The sequence below is a fragment of the Octopus bimaculoides genome, chromosome 24 (assembly GCF_046866305.1).
Source record: "Octopus bimaculoides isolate indiv1 chromosome 24, ASM4686630v1, whole genome shotgun sequence".
Taxonomy (NCBI): domain Eukaryota; kingdom Metazoa; phylum Mollusca; class Cephalopoda; order Octopoda; family Octopodidae; genus Octopus; species Octopus bimaculoides.
Window position 1 is genome coordinate 16576118 of NC_142951.1, and position 9718 is coordinate 16585835.

Here is a 9718-nt window from a genome sequence, read left to right on the forward strand (position 1 = left end):
CAGAAAAGGTTCATTCATGAGATGTGACAGCAGAGAAGAGCACACATTCACTCTCTGTGTGAGATTAGAGTGGGAAAGTTTGTGAGGAACCTATTGACCCAATTTGCTGACTTTTCCGATGGCATGCAGGTATCAATGAATGGTTGAATGACCAAATCCAATCTTCTCTGCCAGTTCCTCAACAGTTACGATGGGATTTTGTTCCACCAGGGTTTGCAGGATGTCCTCATCAAACTCTACAGATCTTCCAGGACGAGGCTCATCTTCTAGATTGTAGCTTCCATCTCGAAATTTCTGAAACCACTGTTGACACTGGCTTACACTAATTGTCCAATTTCCATATACTACATTAATATTCCACACACTTTCCGTTGTGTTGTTGACTTTATTGAACTCATAAAGCAAAATATGTTGAATATGTTCCTTTGTTACTTCCATAATAGCTTTGAAAAAATAACTGTTAAAATTGAACTGCACTCTTCAAAACTTGCACTAAGAATAAGGACAAGATAAAATTACTACCAGCTTTTATAGCAAATTGACGCAGGTAGTTTATCCTGTCCCTCTTTGACTTTTAGTTCATGCAATTGAAAAAACTGCATTATTTATGGGATGACCCAATATATATGTGTGTGTGTGTGTGTGTGTGTGTGTGTGTGTGTGTGTGTATGTTTGTCTCCCACTTACTGCTTGACAACCGGTGATGGTGTGTTTACGTTCCTGTAACTTAGAAGTTTGGTTTGGCGAAAGTGAGCAATAGAATAAGTACCAGGCTTTAAAAAAATAAGCACTGGGATTAATTTTGGGGGGACTAAAAATTTTTAAGGTGGTGTCCCAGCCTAGCCACAATCTGAAACAAGTAAAAGATACACATATGACATACATACATGCATATATATATATATATATATATATATATATATACACACACACACACACAAATACATATACATACACCACACACACACACACACATATTTATAGGTTCTGACATCAACACAAGGCCACATATTTGAAGCATAGTAGCATATAGGTAATCCAGCCCTAGTATATTACTAATTACTTATTCTACAAGCCCAACACACACACACACACACTCCAAGAGAAGAAAGCCAAAGTTGTTTCCACCAGGATTTGAACCCTGAACCTAAAGAAACAAAATTACTGTACAGCATTTATTAAAAGCAGTGCTTTGCAATTTCTACACTCAGTGGCTTTAATAAAACAATTATCTACAGGGCACAAAACTAAAAGTTTCCTCAAGTCAGAAAAATTGTTTAGTTGTGATGTTCATGCCTCTCTTCAACACAGTACCAAGATAACCGCCAAGTGGATGCAGAAAGAAAAAAAGAAAACGTAAAACTCACCCACTAGAAATACGTTAGGATATAAAACTAATTAACAAAGAATAGAATAGCAGCATTAAGTTCCGTATCAATAACGTGCGTATTTAAGTCAAGCTTAAGTGACTAACTTTTATTCAGCCGTTGATCAGAAGTTTACTTCAGGAGGGAGCTGCGCATTTCTTGGCAACGAGAGCTTCTACATAGTCGTTCAACCTGCTCAAAACAGCAGTCAAATCTCTCAAAAGCATACACTACTATTATAAAAAGGAAGGAAAAGTATGTTAGATAATAATAGTATGTATAGTCCTACTTACTCTCTTCCTACACACACACACAAATGCCAAGCTAGTTACGGTCAGAATGCTTTTGATCATAGGTAGGTCTGCGCGATCAAGGTTGACCCGATGCCAAACAGCTACTTATTTCTCCACAGATTACTAATTAAGCACAAGGTAAAAAAAAAAGACTTCTACATTAAAAATAAAGATCAGCCTTACCTGTAACGAAGCTTGTCCATGCTCCTTTTTGTGTATGGAGTCGGATCGTAACACTACACATTCCATAGCTGACAGCAGGTGATAAAAAAACTCTACGTCAACTATCAATATACATAAATATATATATATACCTTTATAGATACATCTATTTATATATGTATGCTAGATCTTTTGTGTATGTATGAAAGTATATACGTATTCATATATGTATAGAAAGTATCACAGCAATGTTTTTTAAACTCTTAGCTTTCGTAAAAGAAGCATTGAAATTTTTTTGCTAGTTTTTAAATTATCAAAACCAACAAGTAACACCAGTATTAAATATCTACATCCGCCCTAAATGTAACTTTAAAAATATATTCCTTCATAGATATATATTTATATGCTGATATGTGTAAGTTAATTCCATTAGTGCACGGAAGTCCAACAGGTAGATAAAAAAAAAGTTATTAAAATTCTATATTACAGATCTGAGAGGAGAGTAGGAGGGAAGGAAGGAAAGAACACCACTTTAAATGATCGTTGACTGACTGATTGTTACGATGTGGGTAGGTAAACATCAACATATCCCAGCTTTTGCATATACACACCTTAATGTGACCAGGTAACAGCGGATTTTGTGTACACACACACATGTAATCAAATACACACACATGATTTTTACCACTTTCTAATAAATAGTAGGCTTTGTCACTCCCTGACTTAGTTAAAAAAAAAAGGCCAGCTAGAGAGCTCGTCAGTCTAGTATTTGATAGCTTTTATTGAAGGTCAGTTTATAAATATAAGGTATACCTTTTCAATACTTGAAGTTACCTTTTTTTTTAGCAGGATGGTAGTGAAACACGATTAAAAATATATTACCAAATAAAAGGAGACAAAAGTTTGATAATTTATTTTACAATACGTTATAGTCATCGTCACTTAACGTACTGTTTTCCATGCTTGCATGGGTTAGATGGAATTTTGCTGAGGCAAGTTTTCGATACCTGTGTGCTCTTCCTGTCGCTAACCTTGACCTGTTTCCAAGCAAGGTATATTTCCACATGGCCAGACATGGTTTTAACATTAGACTAAAAATGAACAACCTCGCTTGTGCGGTGATGCTCGACTATAACAAGACAAGGTGTCTAGACAAAAGTATACACACACACACACACACACACACGCACACAATATATCTTTTATCTGCTTGTCATTAGACTGCAGCTATGCTGGGGCACAGTCGAATGAATCAAACCAAATAATTTTTTTTTTTTTTCTCAGCCTGTTACTCATTCTGTGTCTTTTTGCCAGGCTGCTAAGTTACAGAGACATAAACAAACTGATAATGGTGGGGAGACACACACACACACACACACACATACAACAGGCTTCTTTCAGTTTCAATCAATCAAATCCACTCACAAGGCTTTGGTCAGCCCAAGGCTATACTAGGAGATACTCGCCCAAGGTGTCACGCAGTGCAACTGAACCCAGAACCACGTGGTTGGAAAGCAAGCTTCTTACTACACAGCCATGTCTATATACATATACACACACATCCATCTATGTCTACATACACACACCAACACAATGGGCTTCTTTCAGTTTCCATCTACCAAATCTACTCATAAGGCTTTTGTCAGCCCTGAGCTATAGCAGTAGATGCTTGTTCAAGGTGCCATGAAGTAAGACTGAATCTAAAATCACTTGGTCAAAAAGCAAGTTTCTTAACCACTTATGCCTTTTTTTTTTATATTGTAAAATAATAATCATCATCATCATCGTTTAACGTCCGCTTTCCTTGCTAGCATGGGTTGGACGATTTGACTGAGGACTGGCGAACCAGATAGCTACACCAGGAAGGCGACGTTGGGCACAGGTGCCATCACAATTTCGCTTTCGCTTGCCCCAACAGGTCCTCGCAAGCCGAGTTTCGTGTCCAATGAAGGAGACGACGTTGGTATGGGTGCCAGTCACCGAATTTAGTTCGATTTCAATTTCACTTGCCTCAACAGGTCTTCGCAAGCGGAGTTTAGTGTCCAATGAAGGAAGGTACGCATAAGTAGGCTGGCTACATCCCTGGCAGAGGCCTTAAAATATTGATATTGTAAAAGAAAAATAACACTAAAATATTGATCTCAAATTTTGATACAGCAATTTCAGGGGAAGGTATAAATCGATTACATCAACCCAGTGCTCAACTGGTACTTATTTTATTGACTCAGAAAGGATGAAAGGCAAAACTGACCTTGGTGGCATTTGAACTCAGAACATAAAGATGGACAAAATGCCACAAAGCATTTTGTCCCACATGCTCACAATTCGACTAGCTCATCGCCTTAATACAGTAAAATATTGGGTTCAAATATTTGGCACAAGGCCAGCAACATTGGCGGAGGGGTAAGGTGGTACTTATTTTATTAACCCTGAAACATTACAAAGTCAAACTTGGCAGAATTTGAACTCAGAAAGTAAAGTCAGACAAAATGCCACAAAGTATTTTGCCCAGCATGTTCATGGTTCTGCCAGTTCGCTGCCTTAATAAATCTTAAAAATAAATATTTGATACAATAAACCATCAAAAACAGTAAAAAGAAAAAACAAATGAATTTCAAATATTTTTTCTTCCATTATTTGCTGCAAGAGTAATACAAGTATGAATCTAAAATTTGGCTCAGTATAATACATTTAAACATGTGAACAAGAATTCTGCACAACTTTGCATGTGTGTATGTGTATCATCATCATTATCATCATAATTTAACGTCCATTTTCCATGTTGGCAGGGGTTAGACAGTTTGACAGGAACTGGTAAGCCGGAGAGCTGTACCAGATTTGGCTTGGTTTCTCTGGCTGGATGCCCTTCCTAATGCCAACTACTCTCCAGAGTATACTGAGTGTCTTTTAATTGTCATCAGCACTGGCCATGACTACAATTCCATTTAGTTTGACATGTCTTCTCAAGCACAGCAAACAGCTCACCACAAAATTCGTTTATTGTGTAGAAGTTTTTCATGAAGCTATTTAGAACTGTTCTCTGCCCAGTGGTGAAAATACTGCTTATTATGCACAGCCAAACAGGAAAAGATTGCAAAACAGTCTCACAGAACTGTTTTAATAGAGACAGGCCTCTATGAGAGGACTGCAATACATTTACATTAAGTTGCATGGAACTATATCAAACTGTTTTAAATAACACATGAAACACCTACTAAATGTGTTGAGTGCCCTTTTCTTTCATTTGTCCAAATAGACAAATGGATAAATACACCAAAAATGAGGATCAGGGTTAGCTGAAGATACCAGTAACTAAGCAATAGCCCAGGACATCACATGCTTGAAATGGGAGAGGGGTATTTTTTTTTGTTAAGGAATCTTCAATATAATGAAAAAATGAAAAATAGAAATAAACACTATATACCTAGATTTTAATAAACTGTAATGAAGACTTCATTTCTACATTAACAGATTTCAGTTTGAGCAAAAATTTAATTTATTTTTGAGGGAGTAAGGTTAGTCAATTATATCAACCCCCAGTATTCAATTGGTACTTTATTTTAGTGCTCCCACCTCCACCATAAGGCTGAAAAGAAAACCTCTGCCCAGGAAATTATGTGAAATCAAATGATGTGGAAAGAATTTAATGATGTGTGAACTAAAATAGGAGGGAATTTAATTCTTTGCCTGTCCAAATGTTTCTCCAAAACATTCATGCTTGTTTTCAGACTTAGTTGGCCCTTGTTTCATACATTCTGAGTGATAAAGCTTTCATTTCCTAAGTCTCAAGTTATTCTGGTGGTTGGAAAAAAAAAATGGGGAATGTGTATCATGTACAATGTATGAACACCAAGAAAACATGTCCTGTGAATCAAATGTGATACACAGGACAGGCAAAGGGTTAATATAATACAAACAAGTTCAGAAAAAATGAGAGCTGAAGAAATGTAAAGTTAAAAACAACACAAAATGAAGTCTTTAATGGTTTAAACTTTTTGCAGTTACAGATGTTGATGCTTGTGGTAAGAAGCTTGCCTCCCAACCACATGGTTCTGGTTTCAATCCAATTGTGTGGCACCTTGGGCAAGTGTCTTCTACTATAGCCTCAGGCTGACCAAAGCCTTGTGAGTGGATTTGGTAGATGGAAACTGAAAGAAGCTCGTCATGTATATAAATATTCTTTTACTTCTTTCAGTCATTTGACTGCAGCCATACTGGAGCACTGCCTTTAGTTGAACAAATCGAACCTAGGACTTATTCTTTGTAAGCCTACTACTTATGCTATCAGCGTCTTTTGCTGAACTGCTAAGTTACGAGATTCTTTCAGTTTCTATGTACCAAATCCATTCACAAGGCTTTGGTTAGCCCAAGGCTATAGTAGAAGACACTTGCCCAACATGCCACTGGCTCTTGTGTGGGTGGCACATGAAATGCACCATTTTGAGCGTGGCCGTTGCCAGTACCGCCTGATTGGCCTTCGTGCGGGTGACACGTAAAAGCACCCACTACACTCTCTGAGTGGTTGGCGTTAGGAAGGGCATCCAGCTGTAGAAACTCTGCAAAATCAGATTGGAGCCTGGTGTAGCCATCTGGTTCACCAGTCCTCAGTCAAATCGTACAACCCATGCTAGCATGGAAAGCGGACGTTAAACGATGATGATGATCATCATCATCATCATCATTGTTTAACGTCCGCTTTCCATGCTAGCATGGGTTGGACGATTTGACTGAGGACTGGTGAACCAGATGGCTACACCAGGCTCCAATCTGATTTGGCAGAGTTTCTACAGCTGGATGCCCTTCCTAACGCCAACCACTCCAAGAGTATAGTGGGTGCTTTTACATGCCACCTGCACAGGAGTCAGTCCAGCGGCACTGGCAACGATCTCGCTTGAAAGTCTTTACACGTGCCACCAGCACAAGTGCCAGGAAGGTGACGCTGGGCACAGGTGCCATCATGATTTATATATATATATATATATATATATATATATATATATATATATATATATATCTTCTCTCGTTCATTTCAGCCATGCAGCTGCAGTCATGCTCGAGTACCTATATATATATAAGCAATGTTAATTCTCTAAATGAGGTATTAACAGTAACTGCACGATAAAGTGTAGTATATTGCCACTTAAGTGTGGCTGACCCCTAGGGGTGGATGTTACTGTTGCTTTTAGCCCCAGGAGGACATCTCCTCCAGCTGGCTTATCGACACACTACTGTGTCATGTTTGCCAAGGGAAGTTATCCCTCTCACCATGATCTGTAGCACGAACGGATATATATATATATATATATATATATATGTAAGTGAGTGTCTCCCACCACTGCTTGACAACCAGTGCTGGTATGTTTACATACCTGTAACTTAGCAGTTCCTGCAAAAGATACTAAGAGAATAAGTACTAAACTTAAAAATAATAAGTCCTGGGGTTGATTTGTTTCACTAAGAAACACTTTAAGGCAGTGCCCCAGCATAGCCATGGTCAAATGACTGAAACAAGTAAAAGATAAAAGTTTCAGAAATAAGAGCCAGAAACGAAGGCATGGCAGATATTGAGAAGAAATGAATGTAGTTATCAAAATTTTGCAAACCGTGAAACGGAAAAGAGAAAAACATTTTATCATCCGTTGGCAAAACATAAAATATTTGACAGGAATGTTTTTATGTTAAAGAATGCAGTACATTGACTGTGTTTGGCAAAAGCAAGAATTAGTTGGAAACTATTCAGTGTAGTATAAAACAAACTAACCTCAGATATTTAATGATTTTTTTTTAAACACAAAAGGTAATATTCTGAGTGATATTCATTCACTATGAAAGGGAAATAAACTGACACTTATAGACTGCAGACAATACAGTATGTTGTTGTGAAGGGAGAATTGGCCGTCAGGGTGATAGAAGACATGATGTTAGTGTTGACAATGGTGGTGACTAGCGCTAGGAAAAACAAAAACCTTTGATAAAAGACATTCCAGCCACAATCATGCTGTTGCTTTATATATCCGGAACTACATTGTCTGGTATGTTTTTCCCTCTTTGAAAAGGTCAGTGTGTATGATTTGTAGGAGATTTGGATTTTGTTTACAGATAACTGAATGACCATGTAGATCAGTGTTTCCCTACCATTTTGATTGCTATTTTACTTATATATACTCACCTAGTTGTCCAATGTTTAAAAAATCATATATTTTAATAATTAAATATTATCAGGAATTCATCATCATCATAGTTTAATGTCTACTTTCCATGCTGGCATGGATTGGACAGTTTGACATGGAGCTGGCCAGTTGGGAGCTGTCGAAACTCTGTGGTATGGTTTCTATGGCTGGATGCCTTTCCTAACACCAACCACTTAACAGATGGCGAAGGTGCATTTACGCAGCACTGGCATGGATGTGTTAATGCAGCACTGTCATGGGTGCTTTTTAAGTGGCACCAACACTGCCAAAGGACAAGTCTGTATGTGTGGAAGGCAACAATTTTATTTAGCTTGGTGCTTTCTTATCAAGAACAGCAAATCGTCACACCTCTCAGTCCTCATCATTTCCTCAGTGAGGCCCAGTGCCCAAAGATCCTTTCCCACCACTTCATCTGACATCTTCCTGGGTCTATCCCTTCTATAGGTAGCCTCCACAATTAAAGCTCAGCACTTTTTTATGCAGCTGTCCTCAGAAGTATAACCAATTTATTGCAGCTAAATTTTAACAAAATCTTATATGGACCTTGGTTGAGAACCACTGAGGAACTCTATCCTTTGCTCATTCACTCCTTGGCTTACATGTCACAGACAACTGTCATGAAAGTCACAGCTTTAGTTTAAAAACCTGGAGCATTCTTAAACCAAATTTCTCAGGACAGCTGGCCTTTATTTAAGTCAACAACTAATTAAACAGCTAATAGTAGCGATGTGGTACTGAATTTTGCTTCCCAGCCATATGGTTCCAGGTTTAATTCCACTGCATGACAACTTTGGAAAGTTAAGGTGTCTTCTACTACAGTCCCAAGCCAATCAAAGTCTTGCGAGTGGATTTGGTAAATGATAAGCGGAATAAACCCATTGTGTATGTAAATATGTCTACTCTGTGTGTGTGTGTGTGTGTGTGTGTGTGTGCATGAGTGCGCACATATGTGCATGTGTGTAAGCATGTGTATGTGTTACTGTCTCTTTGTCTTGACATGTGATAGTTCTAAATGAGTGCCAGCATCATGCAAGCTAAGAAACGAAGCCAGTATGCTCCGATGGATGTGTAATGTCAGTGTGCATACTTGACAGAGTGTAAGTGCCTTGAGAAAAAAGTTGAACCTAAGAAGCATCAGTTGTGGTGTGCAAGAGAGACGATTGCGCTGGTATGGTCATGTGGCGAGAATGGATGAGGATAGCTGTGTGAAAAAGTGCCACACCCTAGCGGATGAGGGAACCCATGGAAGAGGCAGGCCCAGGAAGACCTTTACTCTTGAAGCAATTGACTATGGTGCTACTATGCCAGTCATTGGGTATGACTCCATCATGAACTACCTGGTTTACAATATGGGTGACTAGGCCATAGCCCACACCAGATGCTTTAAGTATTTCAGCAGTGATTCCTGATGGGCTGGGGGCTTTCCCTGGCTTCATACCCTTAATTGCTTTATCTACCAGGGTGCTATCTATTCAGGTAACTGGTCCCTCAATTGGGTCAACATTTGGGAGGCTCTCCTCCCGTTCATTCTCCACATTCAGCAGTCTTTCATAATGGCTTCTCCAAGCCTCTTTCTTTCCCAAATCATTAAAAGCAAGTGCACCATCATCTATGCGGACACATTTCTCTCCTGTAATATCACAATTTTCTCTCACACACTGTCTGGTCAATCCGAAATACTTCAGTTCTTTCATCCTCACGTCAC

At 38.6% G+C, this 9718-nt stretch overlaps 1 protein-coding gene and 1 long non-coding RNA gene across 3 annotated transcripts in view; one reads left to right on the forward strand and one right to left on the reverse strand.

Moving 5' to 3' along the window:
* Window positions 1–9718, reverse strand: part of LOC106877382 (uncharacterized) — a 900394-nt gene that overhangs the window by 783149 nt on the left and 107527 nt on the right. The gene's annotated exons all lie outside the window — the stretch shown is intronic.
* Window positions 1665–9718, forward strand: part of LOC128250751 (uncharacterized) — an 11736-nt gene continuing 3682 nt past the window's right edge. Inside the window, exons 1-2 of one of the 2 annotated variants that reach the window (XR_016238266.1) lie at window positions 1665–1798; window positions 2312–2391. This is a non-coding gene — a long non-coding RNA (uncharacterized LOC128250751). Of the gene's footprint in view, window positions 1922–2311; window positions 2392–9718 lie in introns of both variants that reach the window. The other variant, XR_008266736.2, reaches the window with a different exon arrangement.